At 53.3% G+C, this 18454-nt stretch overlaps 1 protein-coding gene across 4 annotated transcripts in view; it reads right to left on the reverse strand.

Moving 5' to 3' along the window:
- Pik3cd (phosphatidylinositol-4,5-bisphosphate 3-kinase catalytic subunit delta) overlaps positions 1-18454 on the reverse strand; it is a 46474-nt gene that overhangs the window by 18739 nt on the left and 9281 nt on the right. Inside the window, exons 1-2 of one of the 4 annotated variants that reach the window (XM_076863382.2) lie at positions 9910-10050; positions 7962-8080 (exon numbers count right to left, since the gene is read on the reverse strand). The exons of 2 other annotated variants lie outside the window; for them this stretch is intronic. The gene's annotated coding sequence lies outside the window, so the exon portion shown is untranslated. Of the gene's footprint in view, positions 1-3839; positions 3865-7961; positions 8081-9909; positions 10051-18454 lie in introns of those variants that run through there. One more of the 4 variants, XM_076863383.2, reaches the window with a different exon arrangement.

Consider the following 18454-nt stretch of genomic DNA (forward strand, 5'->3'; position numbering starts at 1 on the left):
ACCACCATCACTGATGGAGGACCCCATCCAGAGCCTCTGGTTAGCTCAGAATTCCAGACTCTGCCCAAAGGGTCTGGAAACAGGGTTGTAATGAGAACATGGAAAGGTAGCGGCGATGTGTGGCCGGAGAGAGGCCTTCAGGGACACACTGCAGGAGAAGGTTCCAGGTACCAAGCTCCTGCATAGTCTTAAAGTGTGCCGTGTCCCCCTCCCTCGCCCCCAGGAAACTTCCTTGCTGGCCACGTCACTGAGCTCGCTGCCAGCCCTCCAGGTACTTCCACCGGAAGCCGCGTCCTGTCAGCCTGTCCGGGAACATTCCTGACTGAATTCAAGACTCGTGGCTATTTTGGGCCGTCTCATCTCCTACCTGGCTCATGCCTTGCTGGACTTTTATTTTGCATGTCACTCACTCTGAGAATCATTCCTTAATTCCACTCGTATTTTGGAGCCGGATTAAGTGCTAGGAATTGCAGGAGGAGCTGGAAATAGGGTGGTGTAGGCCCTGAAGGAGCTCACATCCTGCAGGGTGACACAAGCAAGGAATCAGGGTGGCCACACGTGGCACCAGGGCAGGGGAGGACAGAGCCATGTGGCACTGTCCTGGAGAGGAGCTGGGGGCAGGGGCACCACCTGTAGGAGGCTGGGAAATGCCCCCAAGGAGAGGACCTGGAGAGAGGGCCAGAGAGTGGAGGGGAGACGTGGTGGAGACGGGGGACAAGGTCAGCAGGGACTAGGTGCTGCACAACCCGGAGAACGGGTCAGCACCTGGGTTTCTGCTCTAAGTGGGATGGGCGGCTCGGGAGGGTTTTAGGCAGAGCAATGATGGGATGTGACAAAGCCACTGGCAGCGCTGCCGAGGGACTGGGGAGAAGCAAGGTGACGGTTCCTGAGCCAGCACTGGACAGCAAGGGAGTCCAGCACGCTCCCCAGAGGACGGGGTTCAGATGGGAGGAGGCAAGGCTGGCCGCAGGTCTGGGCCTGGAGACTGCAGGGCTGTGGGCACTGCCTGCCCAGGGAAGCAGAGGAGAGTAGGCCCTGGGGGTGTGGCAGCAGGCCGTCCCTCCCGGACCCATGGAATCCCAGCTGCTGACTGACACCAGTGAGGACAACCAAAGGCCAAGTGCCCCCGTCCAGGGCCCAGGGAGCCATCTGTGGGGTCAAAGAGATATACCTGGGGCCGGCAGGTGACAGATGGGGAGCCATGGGGACAGGAGAGACGGCCTAGACAGAGGGTCAGTGAAGGCCAGGAGCACCCCAGGGGCGAGGTGGCATCCTCCCCCGATGGAGCCCGAGCAACCCCTCCACCCCGCCTCTGCCCCCTCGAGCAGGCTGCTCTGTCCACGCCCGGCTCTAAGGAAGCGGCCGGGAAGCAGCAGGGCATGGGCCCAGTTCCTCCCACCTCTCGGCCACTCAGTCCTCAAAGGCAGCTGGGGACAGCAGAGCCATGACTTGTGGGTCTCCATCGCAGGAGAGCCCGTCCTCCCTTCCGGGTTCTGGAGTGGTTCCGCTGGCTGCTCTTTCTCTAGCCCAAGGCCAAGGGACATCTGGGGTCTGACCTGGGCCCTAAGCAGGCAGCAGAGGAGTTCCACACACTGTAAGGCACACACTGTGGCACACGGGCTCACGGCCAGCAGCAGGAAGGCTTCTGTGACTGCTGAGGGAGGCAGGTAGGGCACACCCACGGCTGAAGATCCCCCTCCAGATGAAGCTGCAACATTCACTGGTCCCCTAGGCCGATGGCCCCGCTGGCTGGGGGCCTGGCTGAGCCCAGGATGCCCGAGGGATCCCTTCCTTCCTCTCAAACCTCTGCCAGGGCCCTGGGCCGGCACCGTCCCAGTCTGGTGGACTCCACTGCTTCACACTGGCCCTCACTGGCCCTCACTGACCAGGCAGCACTGCCCAGCCTCTGCCAATTGTAAAGATGCACTTTGGGACCTGCAATCACACGTCCTGGGGAATGGCTTTCCAGGGGAACACAGGAGTCACTCCGGGCACAGGGGAAGGCAGCGAGGGACAGAGGTGAAGCGGTGTCCTGCCCATCTGCGTGATGAACATCTCTCTGAGGGAACCCAGGTGATGTGTGCCACGCTCCCTCCTAAGGAGTCGCCATGAGCTGCTCCAGAGCAGGAGTTATGCCTACAAGTCTGAGCCCAGTGACAAGGTGTCATCTCCCTTCTGGATACCAGAGCCAAAAGGCACAACCCACCTAACCTGAGAAAAGGGGCCTCCGTCACAGAAACCTCGAGAAGGCCGTTAAGCACACCGTCCAGGTGTCTAGCCCACCCCAGCCTGGGAGGATGCAAGACCAGCAGCCACCTCAACAAAAGAGAGAGGATACCCTGCAGAGGCGCTTGTGAGGTAGGTGACGATGACCGATGACCGCAGGGGCGGCCTGTTGCACCACGCTGAGCGAGCGCAGTCTGGGCTGGCCTCCTTGACCCGGGCGGACGTTCAGCCTCAAAACGCCCTTCTTACCAGTGGGCTGATTGCAGCCTCTCCCCCATGGAGAATTCTGAATTTGGCACTTTTCCCATTGCCCAACCCATGTGGGCAAGTGAGTGGGCACTTCAGGGTCGGACGTTGCCTCACCAGAGGGCCCGCTTCCCAGCAGAGCTCCTGGACACTCGCCAGGAAGGAGGTTCCAGAAACTGCCATCTGGCTCTGTCTACCACGAAAAGCCCAAAGTCCCTTCGACCACCACAGCCTCCTGGAGACCCGGGAACCGCGGCTCGGGGAGGCCCTGGTCCTTGGCTCGGTTACTCAGCAGGCATTTCTTTGAGTCCCTTCTAGGTGCCCAGTAGGGACGGGATGGGCACCACCCCTGCTCCAGGGAAGTTTTAGTCTAATAGAAACAGACAAAAAGTTAAAAGGAAGCAAATGAATAAACAAGATGATTTCAGAGAGCGCCACAGCTGGAATGTGATAGAGGGAGGCCGGGCCGGGGCCGGTCCTCAGGGGAGGGTGCACTGAACAGTCGAGGCCCTGATGAGAGAGCAAAGACCCACGACATGAGAGTGACCACAGGGTTCCGGGCAGCGGGATAGGAGTACCGAGGCCCTGAGGCAGGTGGTGGCAACCGGAGATGACTCGAGGGCCGTTGCTGGGGCTCTGGTGCCACAGCCAGGATCCAGGGTTTGCTAGAACTGCAGCGGGAGCCACAGGAAGGTTTCAGGCAACAAGGGAGACAGCTTTGGCTGCAGGGAGAGAAGTGGAGGAAAGGCCCAGGATGAAGCAGGAGAGGAGACAAAGCCCAGGCCGGGGCAGGCAGGGGAAGAACTGAGCCCTCCAAGCCCAAGACACCCAAACCCTCTGCCTCAACAAGCCGAGGAGCCCATGTCCCAGCAGGCTGTGGGTCTGCTGTCCTTACCAAACTCTTGACCTGAAGGTACAAGTCAGGAGAAATAAATAGTCCAGGGGCCCCAAGAGATACACGTTTAGGCTAGATGCACCATTATTCTTAAACCCAGGCCCTTTTGATTGGGTTTTGTGGTTCTAGGGCCTCATGCACACGAGGCAAGTGCTCTACCACTGAGCTGCACCCCAGCCCAGAGCCAGTTTCTCTGTTTGCAACCAAGAACTAACGGTAACAGCTGGGCACAGTGGTGCATGCCTGTCATCTCGGCTACTGGGGAGGCTAAGGCAGGAGGATCACAAGTTTGAGGCCAGCCTCACCAATACACGGGGATCCTGTCTCAAAATTAAAAAAAAAAAAAAAAAAAAAAGTATTGGGATATAGCTCAGTGGAACAGTGTCACTGGGTCCAATCCCCAGTCCTGGATAAACATAAGCAAAAGTTGATTTTCATTAAGCAGGGAAGGAGCTTACAGATTACGAAATACCTGCTGCATTGCAAGAAGTTCTACAATCTTGTTGAAGAGTATGAGGAAGAGCCGGGAGTAGTGGCGACTTGGGAGGCTGAGACAGGAGGGCTGGGAGTTCAAAGCCAGCCTCAGCAATGGCAAGGCGCTAAGCAACTCCATGAGACCCTGTCTCTAAATAAAACACAAAATGGGGCGGGGGATGGCTCAGTGGTCTAAAGCCCCTGAGTTCAATCCCTGGTACCAAAAAAAAAAAAGAATATGAGGAAGAATTCACGATTAGTACCTTGAAGAGAAAGCAAATACAAAGATGAGACAACTGCTAACTCCAGGAAAAACAGGAAATTCAACAAGAAGATAAATACAACTGTGGGGCTCTGTGTGAACACTGCTGTGCAGAATCATGTCTGATGGCAAAACTGCTGCTATTGCTACTGACACTGGGGTTAGTTGGTACCCCTGGTACTTCTGCGCCAGGATCTCAGCCTTGCAGCGTGTTAGTGGAGAACATCTCCCAGGGGCTTTCTTGCAAAGAGGTGCAAAGAGGGATGAAATTTTTGAAAAATTCACATCTAACTGGGCACAGTGGTGCACACTCATAATCCAGCAACTCAGGAGGCCGAGGCAGGAGGATTGCAAGTTCGAGGTCAGCCTGGGAAACTTAGTGGGACCTTGTCTCAAAAATAAAATAAAAAAGGCCTGGGCATGTGGCTCAGAGGTAGAGCACCCCTGGATTCAGTCCCCAGAATCAACCCCACCCCCGACACAGGCACCAAAAGAAAAGAAAATTCACATCTAAAAACATGTGTCTGATGTACTATTTCACTTAAATAATGACGAAAGAATTCTGGGTTGGGAATTCATTTTCCTTGGAAATTTGAAACATCTATCCATTTTCTTGTAGCTTTTAGTGTTGCTTTTGCTTTTGAAAAAGTCCAGGGCCATTCTGTTCTTTGATTGGTATGTGGCTTTCTTTCTTTCTTCTGGTGACTTTAATTCTATCTCTGGAGGATTTTTGTTTCATTTTGTTTTTTGAGAAAGGGTCTCACTATGTTGCCCAGGCTGGCCTTGAACTCCCTGGCTCCAGTGATCCTCCTGCCTCAGCCTCCCAAGTCTCTGGGACCACAGGAGCCCAGCACCCTGCCAAGATTATCTCTGGAGTTTGGAGAATTCACAATGATGTCTCATACTGTGGGCCTTTTATTGCTGGGTCCTGCTCAGAGATCCTCTTTAATGCAGCAACACCTCTGGTTCTAGGAGTTGTTGCTGCATAACTTCCCTTCCTCCATTTCCCTCCCTTCTTTTTCCTTGGCCTCCTGTGAGATGAATGTTGGGCCTCCTACACTGACTCTCTAATTTCCTTCTCTTCTCTCCTGTTTTCCATGTTTCAAGGCTTTCTATTCTCCTTTCTGGAAATTTTTCTCTTTCAACTCTTCTGTTGAAATTTTTACTTCTGTTATCATAGTTATAAAATACCCAGCAAGAGTTTATTTTATCAGGGTGCCTATTATTATTATTATTAATAATTTTTTTTTAACAACCATGTTTGACTTAGGGCTCCTTTTCTTCTGTTTCCCCGGGTCTCTCCTTTGCCATGGCAGAGGTCTCAGCCTGGGTGGGACGATCCTTATCCACCCAGTGTAAACCTACTGTGCACAGGTGGGGGCTGGTCACTTCGTAGGATTCACTGTGAAGTGATAAAGTAATGAACCAGCGAATCAACAGGCTCCCCTTCAAAGCCAGTATCTGAGGGCCATTTTTTTTGGTGAGGTTTCCTGAGAGGGAAGCTCTTCAAAGCCCTGCCTGAAGGCTGGTGTCAGCCAGAAGGCCATGTTCTCCCGTTCAGTGTGCGAACCTCCAGGTTACCCTTCTCCCAGTGTGAGGTCTCCCCGGGCCTCAGCTGCTGCCCTCGCAGCCCCTCTGTGTCAAGCTGGGTCTGAGCCACTCACCCGCCTGCAGGAAATGCTGTTTTCTGCCTGGGTGGAGCACAGAGCCCCGGGCTTGGCTCTGTGAGCTTGGGGCAGGGTCTGTTCTCTGATCCACCCCCTTCCTGCTTCCAGCCCTCCCTGCTGCCTGCCTTTGGGAACCCTTGCTGGTCCTGAGGGCCCATCAGCTGGCTCCCACCACCCAGGCCAACACTCTCTGCTCAGTGTCTCACCCACCTGCTACCCTCCACACAGCCTCCTCTATCACTTACTTCTCTGTTTTCCAAAGGATTAAATATTTTTTTTTCTTTGCTTTCATTTTAGTGGGATTTTGAAACAGAATAGACATATTTATTCAATCAGTTATGTGTATGTGGAAGTCTACAGTAATCTTGGATTGAACCCGAATTGATTAACCACTGAGCCACATTCCCAGCTTTTTTTTTCTTTTTTTCTTTTCCATTTTGAGACAGGGCCTCACTAAGTTGTTTAGGGCCTCACTAAATTGTTGAGGCTGGCCTTGAACTTGCAATCCTTCTGCCTCAGCCTCCCGGGTTGCTGGGATTACAGGTGTGTGCCACTGTGCCTAGCAAGTCTGTAGTAATCTTTAGCAATAAATGAAAATCAAGATTGTTCTAGAGCTGTGGGGACTGAAACCAGGCTCATGCATGCAAGGCAAGTGCTCTACCACTGAGTTACATCCCCAACCTCCAAATCTAGTTTTATTTCTTTTTCTTTTTTTTTTACTTGTGGAGCTGGGGATTGAACCCTGGTCCTCAAACCTGCCAGGCAAGTGCTTTATCAATAAGCCCCAAGCCAGGCCCTTTTTATGTTGAGACAGGCCCTTGCTAAATTGCCCAGGCTGGCCTTGAACTTGCGGTCCTCCTGCCTCGGCCTCCCAAGAAACTGGGATTACAGGTGTGTGCCACCGTGCCTGGCCCAAAAAATATTTCAAAGAAGAGATCCTGCAGGAGTGGGGGAGGCACTCTGCTGAGGAAACAAGGGTACTGTCTTTGGGGGTGGGATTATAGAAGGTCGAGCCTTGCGTGCAGTTTTTTCTGTGTTGCAGATTTTCAACAGTAAATATTTGCTTTAGGAATAAAAAGGATGAGGACTAAAATTACTATTTTAATTTTCTGAAACCAAGATCAAGATAGTGCAAACAGATGTATAGAAGAAACTCATCCTCCAACACGGGCCCACACCACCCACAGCTTACACCTCTGTTCAGGAGAGTAGTGGGTTCTAGAGAAGCACCACAGGGAATGGACACCCTGAGAGGAGGGGGAGAAGTAAGTTCTGGGATGGCCTCTCCTTCCCCACAGTGGCTCTGTGATTATCTGCTTTATAGGTTAAGCTTCTGTAAATATTTTACTTTTTACAAGAGAGACACAACCAACAAGGAAATCTGCAAACTACCAGAGAAGACCTAGAGACAACGAGGTTGAAGTTGGGACAAACTTCTAGAGATGGTGCCAGGCTCTAGCCCTGCCCTGTCCATTCTGAAATGACGACAGCGGCTCAGAAGGAATGTTCCAGGTGTGTTCAGGACACAATACCTACCCACAGAGCTTGCAAGAGGACTGCTAGGCCTCCCCGTCATCGAGCTCAAGAACTACACCAGCTGCCCCAGGCCCTTGGTTGGGAGTATTGGCCAATGCCCGGTCAGCGTCAGCCTTTGGCCTTGGTCTCTCCATTTGCACAGTGAAAGGACTGCATCTCCCAAGTCAATGTCCTAAAAAGCTCTGAAGAGCATCCTATCAGAGAGCCAGCGACTGCCAACATCTTGAAATAGAGAACAACCCCACCTAAGGACTCCTCCGGAAGCAATACTGAATTCTAAAATTTGAATCCACTTCCTTTGAAAAAAAAAATGTTTTAATTTTTCTCTCCCTAAACAGGTCCAAGCTCCTACAACTGGCATGAGTCAAATACCAAAGGCTGCAGCTTACTAATGGGCTCTGGGGCTCCTCAGTACAAAGCCATCCCAGGCAGCAGCATCTTTCTCTTGGGAGGCTGGCTGAGGTCTAGTTCACTTCCTCCCTTGTTTGCTCCTAGCATAAATTTGGGTCATTCTCTCCCTTTGGGCCTGCTACTCCTATGGAGAAGTTCTTCTTTAGTTGGAGTGTCAAGGAGGGTGGATTTTGTTCACATCCTTAGCTGCAAAACAATATTTCTTCTCCCTTCCCCCAAACACTGCTTTCTTCCCACAACCTACCTCTCTGGAATGAGTCAAGAAAGACCACCAGCAAAGGCCCCTCTGCCTGGCAGGTCAAAGGTGCTTTGGCATCAAAGAGCATCATCCCACCCTTGCCCGACTCTGAGCTCCTTATTTGTCTGAAAAAAAAAAAAAAAAAAGAAAACAAAAGAAAAAGAAAAACACATGTAGAATGAAATCTCAGAAGCCTCCTATGCATTCTCTTGCAGGACTCCAGCCCAATAGCGACTCTTCACCTCAGGTTCCCTTCTTGCATGCCAGTCCCATTTTGCTTGATGGGCCCTTTTCGCCACCCGTGCCAGTGCCACCCCAGTTCTCTTTGGTGGTCCTGAAGCACACCACCAGAGCATTCCCAGAGCCTGGAGCAGGGCTGTACGTACGGATGACTCAGAAGGATTTTTAAGAGTTGGTTGTTAGTTTTGTTTGATGTTTGAAAGCAAAGTAATTGATCGGAGCCATGCCTGGGTTCTAATTCCATTTGGTGGCTGCAGAAAGTAGGTTCAGGAACTTGATCTCTTGATTGCCCGTGTGGATCTGTTTTCAAAGCCCAATCCAAAGGAAAAATTCATTCCTTTTGGGCTGGAGATGAAAGAGAAGGATGTAAGGGAGGGGCCACCTGCTCACGGCATCTGTGGTGTTTCTTCCTCTACCTAGGGAACTCCCAGAAATACTGACCCCAAAGAGGGGAAAGAATGAGAGAGAAGAAAGAAAGACCTGACAACACCAGAGCTCCAGCCCAGCCCGGTGAATTCTAAAAGTTGGCTCTTTCCCTTCTCTCAACCCTGGCCCTGGGCACAGCTGCCTCCACAGTGGGCCTGGACCCCGGCTGGTGGGCTGGGAGGGGGCCTGAAGAGCAGAAAAATCGGAACCACTGGCTTCTCAATGAGCTGAGAGCAGTGCCTCAGGAACCCACTGGAAAAGGCGCGTGCTATACCAACACATTTCCCAAGGGCCAAGCAGAGCCTTCTGGGCTGCCAGCCCAGTTCCTGGAAGGATGCTCTGGGGACCCTGCTGCAAGAGCCCAGGAAGGTGGGTGGGGATGGTCCCTTCCCTCGCCTTCAGGGAGGATAGCCAGGACTTCCCAAGACACTGCCAGGGGAGGATTGGAGGCCCGTGCTAAGGGCTAAGGAACAAACGACTCCCGCTGCTGATGGATAAAAAGACAGGGCAATGTTGGAGATACCAAGACACAGAAGAACGGGCCCAGGGAAATGAGAGGGATCACGGGAAAGCGCTTTCAAAACAGGAAGGACAAAGCAAAACGCGTGATGGAGCCGCGAGGAGGAAGAGTAAGTGAAGGAGGCAAGGAAAGAATTTATCCTCAGGAATTCAGGTCAGGAAATGAGAGGCCAGGCCAGAATTCACACGAGGGCGGCCAGGGAGAAGGCGCGTCCTGGGAGGGAGCTGGCCCCGACTTCTGGACTTGCCCTTCTCTAACCCCTCTGGGTTCAAGGGCAAAGCTCGGTAGGCTACGCCAGGGAGGTACCGAGCGGAGGATGCTGAGTCCGGAACGGGGGCAGGGGGAGGGGAGGACGCGCACAGAACTGCCCGGTCCCTGGCAAGTAAACAGCTGGTCCCAAACAGGCGCGTCCTGGTCTGCGGTCCGCGGAGGACCCCGCTCATCCCATCAAGGGCGGCAGCCGAGATACGGGGGATTCCATCCTCAGGTCGGCACAAAAGGACGTGACCGGACTAGGAGAGGAGAGAGCACCGCACGGCCCCGCCAGAGAATCGCAGCGCGGGCGCGACCCCCCGCCTCGCCGGCCTCCTCAGTGGGGTCCTGTCCACCCCGGGATGCGCCCGCCTCCCCCAGCCCCCACACCGCGGACCCCCATGGCCTCCGGTTCACCCCGCCCCAGGCCGACAAAGCCCGGCGCTGGATGGGGCGGGGCACTGCTGGAGGGGGGCGCTGGGACCCCGCAGACGCCCTCACAGGTGGGCTTCGTACCGGGTGTCGGTGCCAGGGGTGGGGCTCGGTCTCCCTGGAGACGGTTGCCCAGGGGACACGGCGGGCGGGTCCCGGAGTGACCGGAGGGCGCCAGCCTCCGGTGGCGGCGCGGAGACCGCAGGGCCTGAGGGCAGGCCCGCGGCGCGAGGTGCGGGCGAGCGGGGCATCGGCGGAGGGGCGCGGCCCGGGGCGGGGCTGGACAGGGGGCGGGCGCGGGCGGGCCCCGTGGGGCGGAGCCCTGGCCGGGGCGGGGCCCCAGGGCCGGGGCGGGGCCAGAGCCGGCCGCGCCGCGGGCACCAGCCGCAGATGCTCACACCCCCAGCAAGGCGAAGCGCCGAGCAAACGCAGCCAGAAAGCCTGGCGAGACCCGGGATGCTCAGGGCCGGGCCTTCGGGGTTCTTCCCTCGAGCCCCAAGATCCGGAGCAGCCGCAGGACGGGGACTCCGCGCACGATGGTCCTGGTCTCGGTCTTAAAGCCTTAAAACCCGCAGATAGCAGGTGCCTTTGCAAAGTGAGTGAGGGCTGGCCATCTGCCAAGCGCCTCTGCTCCCCGGCCCCCACCAGAAAGGGCGGAGTACACACCGGGTCACAGATCGGGAGCCGGGGTCGCTGCACGGCTGTCCAGCCCTGGTTCTGGGCTGAAATCCAGCCTCGGGGGTTCCCCTGTATTGTCGGATTTAGAAAATAAGTGGGTTTGGCCAGGGCTTTCACTAACAAATCAATTCAGAACAAAGAGCTGGGTGCGCGCTGGCAGGTCGCTGGCGCGGGAACAGCGTGGCGATCCTTGCCCCAGCCTTCTGCCCAGCGTTCCGGTTTTACCCAGGCACCTGCGCGGCAGGTGGGCACGGCTCTCCCCCGACGGCAAATGAGGAAATTCATGAGCGAAGGTGAAGGACTCCTATTCTCGCGTCCACACTCACATCCTGACCCAATCCGCAAGGCCAGCCTCTCAGCGGCAAAACAGCCCTGGAACCCCCTAGAACCCATAAACTTGTCGCTCTGCAGCGACTCAAGTCGCCCTACCATGTTGCCTCGGGTCCACAGACCTAGACTTAAGCCTTTGTGCAGTGGAGGTGGACCGGCGGGGCCTAGAACCCCCCACCCAGGGGGCGAGAGTTCGAGGAACGCTCCTTGGCGGTGCTAACTGCTGTTGGTGAGGCGCCCAGGGCGCGGCGGGGCCACCCCAGTGAACAAGCCCCAGGAGCATCCCTCGTGCGAGTGAAGACAGCAAGGGGAAAAGCCGTCCGAAGCTCTGGGAGTACCCAAGACGTCCGAGATGAGAGAACTAGGCGGCGGGATCTGGGAGCTGCCCTCCAGGGCGCGCAGCCCCGGCCAGGCGCTTTCCGCGGCCACTGCGTGGCCCCTCCACTCCGCCACCCAGGAGCTACCCCAGGGGTCCCGGTGTTTGGGTGGCCCAGGAGGAGACAGGACCGAGGGGCAGGAAAAGATACCCCCCCATGCCATCTCTAGATGTTACAAACACTCAAGAATACCCTCTTCTACTGCTTAGAGCCACTGTCACACGCTCGGACGCAGACCACGGGCTCCGCGCTCCGCGCTCCACACAGCCTCACCGGCCCTCCCTCGGAGCGCGAGGCTGGCCGCGCCGGGCACTGTGGGCGGAGCCCGAGTCACCGGGTGGGGACCGCCCCCGGGCCCCGCCCCGCGCTGCCAGCCCCTCCCCGTCACTCCTCGGGCGGGGGCCTGGGAGCCAATCCTGCAGCGCCGGAAGCTCAGATGGCAGCTCAGCCCGCTGACGAGTCCCCTGCGGGTCGCGCGGTACCGATAGCGCCCGGGTTTCCTAGGAGGAGAAGTTACGGGTAATTACAGCCGGACCTGAGACCCGCGGGCCGACTAGGAAGAGTTCTGTGACAGGCACCTGGTTGCAGAGGCGCGTATCTAAACACTCTCCAACCGCAAAGAAATTTTCCACTGCAGACGACACCGACGGCCGCTCAACCCCTCGTTCTCCACGTGAGGGAGCCCTCCTCCCCAGGGGCCCGGTTCTTCAGTGGTCCCCCCGGTGGGAGACTTCCTTTTTTTTTCTTCAACACAGATCTGAGTGAAAGCCAGACTCAACGACCAGGTCCCCCTCAGAATTGGACCCAATGACCTGACTCGGGTGCAAATTGGAGATATCAGGCACAGTTTCTCCGGAGCCGAGAGGAAAATCCGAGAATCTTTGAAATGGCAAAAACGACAAAAAGACAGAGGTCCATATTAATCATGAAGATGTGCTGGAACTGGGCAAAAATTCTGGAAAGATACAGACCATAATAACTTGGAGGAGAATTAAATGGCATAATAAGGTACACGGGAAGTCTCTAGGCAGTGCCTGGTGGGCAGAGTCAGTATTCGCTCTGACACAAAGGAAACAGACGCCCGGGGACCTGGCTGGCCCAAGGTCACATTAGTTGGTGGTGGAGAGAGAGGAAAGACTATAGTCTCCCGATTCCCTGATCATGGCTCCTGTACTTTAAGTCCTTTCTAAAACCATGTGAGGGGGTAAATAAATCAGTGTAGTCATTAAATAAATGTGTTTCACTCCTGTTAAAAAATCAGAGTAATTAAAGAAATTAGACTTCTGCCCCTCTGCTTGCTACTGCCAAAAGGAGTCAATCCTCTAAGTTCCCAAGCCTAAGGCAGAGGCTCCTGTTTCCTTTCCATTTGAGTCCCTTTCCACTCAAGGAGTTCATTTGCCAGGTCACCTTGCCCTGATGCAATCTCAGCCTCTCTCAGCCACCCTCAGATATCCAGCCACAGCCCTGTTGGAATTCTGCTTCCCTCTTCCTTCTCAAATTGGCATTCACATTCCTGGGTACCGTCACATACAGCACTGCTGAGTTGGAGACAAGACCAGGAAAGCTAAAGTCAGGGAAAAAAAAAATAGATGCAACCAACAATAACCAGTTCAAAATTTTGGTTTTAATTCTATTAGGAAAATAGAAGAGCTTATCAAAATCCTCCTAGAAGTGAAAAGAGAGCTTCCATATTGATTCACACAAACTCCCTACCCCTTTATTACCTTGAATTTGTTTTGTTTGTTTTATTGGGGACAGGGTCTTCCCATGTTGCCCTTTCTGGCCTCAGACTTCTGGGCTCAAGTGCTTCTGCCTGGGTCTCTGAGTAACTGGGACTAGAGGTGCACGCCACCGTGTCCAGGGCTCCCTTGATGTTTGTATTCTCAAAGCATAAGGATGAGGGAGCCTAATTATAGGAGGCTCTGCTCCCCTGCCACCCACACATATTTTCATTAATCTTTGAGTTCTTGCTCTCCAGTTAACTCAAAAAGTGGCTCAACTGTAGTTAAAAAAACAAAGTTAATTGAAATAAAACCTTTTTTTTTTTTTTTTTTTTGTCAATTCCCCAAGCCAGACCAAAAGTCTGTCTTAACTGATGCTATCAGAATTTGTGACCTAGAGCAGGAATTCGGAAACAACAACAACAAAAAAAATGACTGTGCTCGTTCTTTCCTGGGTCAACCAAAACAGCATGCATGGTGACAAGAGTGTGACTCTGGAATTAGACCCGGATTGCAGGCAGTTTCCTAAGCTCTGCAGGGCTCTGTCTCCTGTCTGTAAAAAAGGTTACTCAGAAAGGGTCACCAGCACAGCGGGCTGGCCCGGGAAGGTAGAAGCCAGGATCAGCCAGATGGCACATGAGTGGGGAGCTTCTAGCAGCACCTGGCCAGGGCCGTCCAGATGTGCTGCACCTGTCTCCGTTTCTGCCAGTTTCAGGGTCCTGATTCAAGTATGTGATCCTGACATCCTTACATCAGTTGTGGATGAAAAGACATTCACCATCATGAAAAAGGCCAATGGCGAATACTTACTAGGAAAAAATTAGAATAAGGAAATAAGTAGGTATAACATGAGTCAGTCTCCAAGCTTATGAAAGATGCCTCAGGGTACCTGAAAGGGATTTTCTAGAATCTCCTTGTAAAACCTCTAGGTGTGTTTGAGAAACCGCTGAGGGCCAGAAAATCAAACTAATGACTGGGAAAAATGCTAGCAAATGTGTCCAAGTTAGAAGAAGGTAAATAGGGGCTGGGATTGTGGCTCAGTGGTAGAGCACTTGCCTAGCCCATGCGAGGCGCTAGGTAGCACTCACCTAGCCCGTAGGAGGCGCTAGGTTCGATCCTCAGCACCACATAAAATAAATAAATAAATAAAATAAAGGTATTGGGTCTGACTACAACTAAAATAGAATGAATCTGGCAACATTAACTTAAGTACAGTCACAGAGCTGTACTTAAAGGTCACTCAGGGGACAGGTGATTTGCCTGAGCCACACAGCGAGATGCACAGCAGTAATTCCCACGTGCTGACCTGAGACAGAGGTCCTGAGAGGTGCTGCTTCGTCCTGATCCTCAGGCCCAGGCACCAAAGGCCTGCTGCCCAGCCTGGCCCCATTGGGAGGTGTGGAAACCTTAAGAGATGGGGCCTCGAGGGAGTCCTAGGCCACTGGGGGTGAGCCCTGGAGGGGGACTGTGGCACCCCAGCCCCCTCCCTTCCCACTGGCTTCCTGCCGGTGAGGTGAGCATCTGTTCTGCCATGATGTCTGCCTCTCGGGCCCCAGAGCAACGGGGCCAGTGGATCCTGACAGAGACCTCCAAAGCCATGAGCCAAAATCAACCTTTTCTTTATAAGTCGGTGGTCTCCGGTGTCCGTCGTAGTGCTAGTAAGCTGGCTAATGCAGGTATTAGAACCATGGCAACCAACAGCAGCAGCTAACCTGTTCTGACACTCTGCGGCCGTGATTGTACCGGATGCTTTATATTTATGGTAAAGGTTTTTAAATCTGCCAGCAAATTCCGGAACACTCCTCCTGTTGGCAGGTGACATCTATGTTCCTTCTCCTTAAATCCGGGGGAGCTTGTGATTGCCTTGCCCAAAAAAGTTATGGCAGCAGTGGTGCTAAGTGACCTGAGAGCTTAGGTCCTGAAAGCCAGGCAGCTTCCTCCTGGGTTCCAGGAATGCTCCTCCTGGAGCTCTGTGCTGACGTAGAGCCTAACCGACCCAAAGCCACCATGATGAAGCCCAAACGAGTCAGAAAGAAATGCCAGGTGTAGGCCCTAGGGTTGGCAGTCCACCTGAGCCCAGCCTTTCTTCATCCTCACCCCAGTCCCCGACGGAGGGAGGAGACCTCCAGATGATTCCAGCTGCAGCTGTTCAAGTAATCTCCAACCCTCTGAGGGTCTTCCCAGTGGATCCAAGACATCACCAAGCACAACCAGGCCATCCTGCTGGGCTCTGGTGAATTCCTGGACTGCAGAACCTGAGCATAATAAAACATGCTGCTTTACACCCCTAAGCTGGAGAAGGCTTGTTGTACAGCAACAGATACCTGGAACATTGATTACCTAATTAAACCACCAAAACAACCCTACCAGGTAGCTATGATTGTCTTTGTCAGGAGACCAAGGCTGAAGACTTACCAAAAGCTACCCAGCAAGTGGCAGAGTAGTAATAAGCCCCCTTCAACCACCCCTTAAGACTGCTCCTCCTACCCCGGTTGCTGAGAGGACCGAGGCTCAGGTTTTAAGGCAAGATATGTGAGACCCTATTCTGCCCCTCAAGACAGTCTCATGGACTGTTTAGGAAAGAATGTGGCTCTGGCTTTGGATGATGGGACCCATCCCAAAGGTGACTGAGTTTAGAGGAGACAGACTCAGTTTCCCACACGTCATGCTAACAAGCACACCTCTGACCCCGGAGGTCCCGTGGGTTCCCCACTTGAGCCTAAACACCAACCAGTCCTGCAGCAGACACCAACAGGGCACCCTCCACTTCAACTCTGGCCTTATCTGCCAAAGATGGTGTCAGATCCCACAGGTTAAGGCTCAGTCACACAAGATAGTCCCCACTTGCAATGTGACCCCCTCCTTGGGTTCAACCAATTTGCTAGATCAGCTACAGAACTCAGGAGAGGCTATTTACATCCGATTGCTCCTAATAAAGCCGTAACAAAGGTTGAGGACGAACATCACATGAGGAGATGCCCAGGACACGCCCTGCACGGAGCTCCTGCGCCTCTCTGGGTACCACCTCTTTGTGCTCTGCCACCCAGAAGCTCTCTGAAGCTGGTTCTTTGGGGTTTAATGAGATCTTCATTACATAGGCACGATGGTCAGATCATTGCTCCCTTTTCCTCCCTAGAGTTTGAGGGCTGGACTGAAAGTCCCAAATCTCCAATCTCACCTCGGTCTTTCTGATGAGCAGGCCCATCCTGAAGCTACCTAGGGGCTGCCAGCCACCAGTCAACTCATTAGCATCCAAAGAGACATGGATTACTTGGAAGATTCCAAGGATTTTAGGAGTCGTATCCTAGGAAACGAAGAGAAAGACCCAATATCTATTTCACAAGATCACAGTGACCCGGGAAGTGTGTGGGAAGTGCCAGACATCCCATGGATCCTGGGCCTGTGCTGAGTGACAGTTGTTCTTGATAACATAAATGAAAGAAAATCCAAAAACTGTCTCATCAATTCCATAGAAATGTAAATAAAGCCCACAAACACCCGGAGAAGTCATCCACCAAGACTAGAGGAGCAGAAGTGGGCAGATCTGTGGAACCAGACGCAGGGTCCTATCTGTCCACGTGGGAAACACAGGAAACTTCCTGACTGCAAACACAGAGGGGGTTGGCTAGACGCTTAACCCAGCAACAGACGCCAGACAGCTCATAGCCGATTCAAAAGTCCCAAGCAGTCCCAAGAACAAACTGGCTGAGTGTCACTAGGACAAGTTCTGTGTGTGAAACTGTATCTAGTTTTGCACCTTCTGAGAGTCACTCCTTTGTGTAGCAAGACTGGTCTGTGTGACCAAAAGACAATGGCAGCATGATGGTGTGTCACCTTCAAAATTAGGTCAGGAAAGACCATGGGGCTCTGGTCTTGGGATCTGTGGCTCTCGAGCTCATCTCTGGCTCTGCATAAGCCCACAGCCATGCTGTAGGGACACTCAAACAGCTCCACAAGGAGGACTGGTACCTCTGGCCCACAGCCACTGAAGCCTGCCGATGACACCTTGGCAGGTGCCCCCAGTCCTAGATACCTGTATTCCCAGCTCACTGTGAGAGGTCCTGGGCCAGAACCCGACCCTGCAGACTGCTCCCAAATTCCTGACCCACAGAGATAATACATGAGACAATGCATCTTGTTGTTTCAGCAGCTTTGTCCTGGGGTGATTTGTTGCAGCACAATAGACTTCCATACTTGTGAGTGAATAAATGCTCACGGCAAACAACCCTTCTGGTAATTGTAGGAGTCAGATCCCCAAGGAAGAGGCAGCATGCTCAGGAAGAAAGAGCAAAAAGTCACAAAAACCACCTACAGTCCAGAAGACTCATGTCCATAGAGACGGAGGGGATGGCCAGGGGCTGCGGGATGGGGAGGAAATGAGGGGAGACGGCTACTGGTGCAGGGGTTCTTTCTGGAGGGGTGGAAATGTTCCAAAATGGATTCTGGCGACAGCTGCACAATCCTGACTACACCCAAACCAACAAACGGTGTGCGATAAATGAATCGCACGGTATGTGGATTACATCTTAATAAAGTTTGTTATTCTAAAAAAGGAAGAAGGAGAGGAGTCAGGAGGGGCAGTGGCATCCAGGGAGGTGGACCACCTGCAGGCCTGGGGAATCTCCCTGTCACTGGAGTGGAGGAAAGTTCCAGGTGCCTGGGAAAGAGGACGGGGTCTAAGGTCAGCTGACTGGGGTCAGAGAGAAAGCCACACAGATAAACAGGTGATGTGGCTGGCTCAGCACCCACCGGGTCCACTTGGACAAAGGGAGTTTGCTTGCTAATCTCACAGGGACACCCTGCCTAGTCTCAAGCCGCTGGGCGCCCCAGAGGTGGGGCCTGGACACAGTCCCGACTTCTCATCCCCTAGGAAGAGTCCATCCACTCTAAACAAGGTCCACAGAGCTCATTCCCACAGGAACGCGTTTCCAGGAGCCCAAGCCAAGGCCCTTCACAAAGAAGAGGGGGCCCAAACCAGAGGCTGCGGCTGTCCCTAAGGATGGTCTCTTGTAAATGAGGTCGTTCTACAGTGGAGAGTCACCAAATGACACAGGAAGTTGGTCTTTGCCGAAAGCCTTTAAAAAGAAGTTTGTAAATTTAGGACAAAGAAAAGGATTTAAGCCATGTGTGGAGGTGCACGCCTGTAATCGCAGCTACTCTAGAGGCTGAGGAAAGAGGATTGCAAGTTCCAGGCCGGTCTTGGCAATTTAGGGAGATTCTACCTCAAAATAAAAAATACAAAGGGCTAAAGATGTAGATCAGTGGTAGAGCTTCCCTTAGGCTCAATCCCCAAGTAATGCAAAAAAAAAAAAAAAAAGATTTAAACAGCACAGGGTAAACTCATACAATATCTTACTTAAGAGGTAGCGATGGTCAAGGTGGAAAAGAACTTCAAGGCAGACTTCCAACAAACCCTAGGGCAAGTGGATCTTTTAAAAACAAAACAAAACAAGTAATACCTATTTTATTAACATAATATTGCAGAAGAAACTTATTTCCTAGGAAATAATATTCCTATTAGCT

The sequence above is a fragment of the Callospermophilus lateralis genome, chromosome 7, assembly GCF_048772815.1.
Source record: "Callospermophilus lateralis isolate mCalLat2 chromosome 7, mCalLat2.hap1, whole genome shotgun sequence".
In the NCBI taxonomy this organism is placed as follows: Eukaryota; Metazoa; Chordata; class Mammalia; order Rodentia; family Sciuridae; genus Callospermophilus; species Callospermophilus lateralis.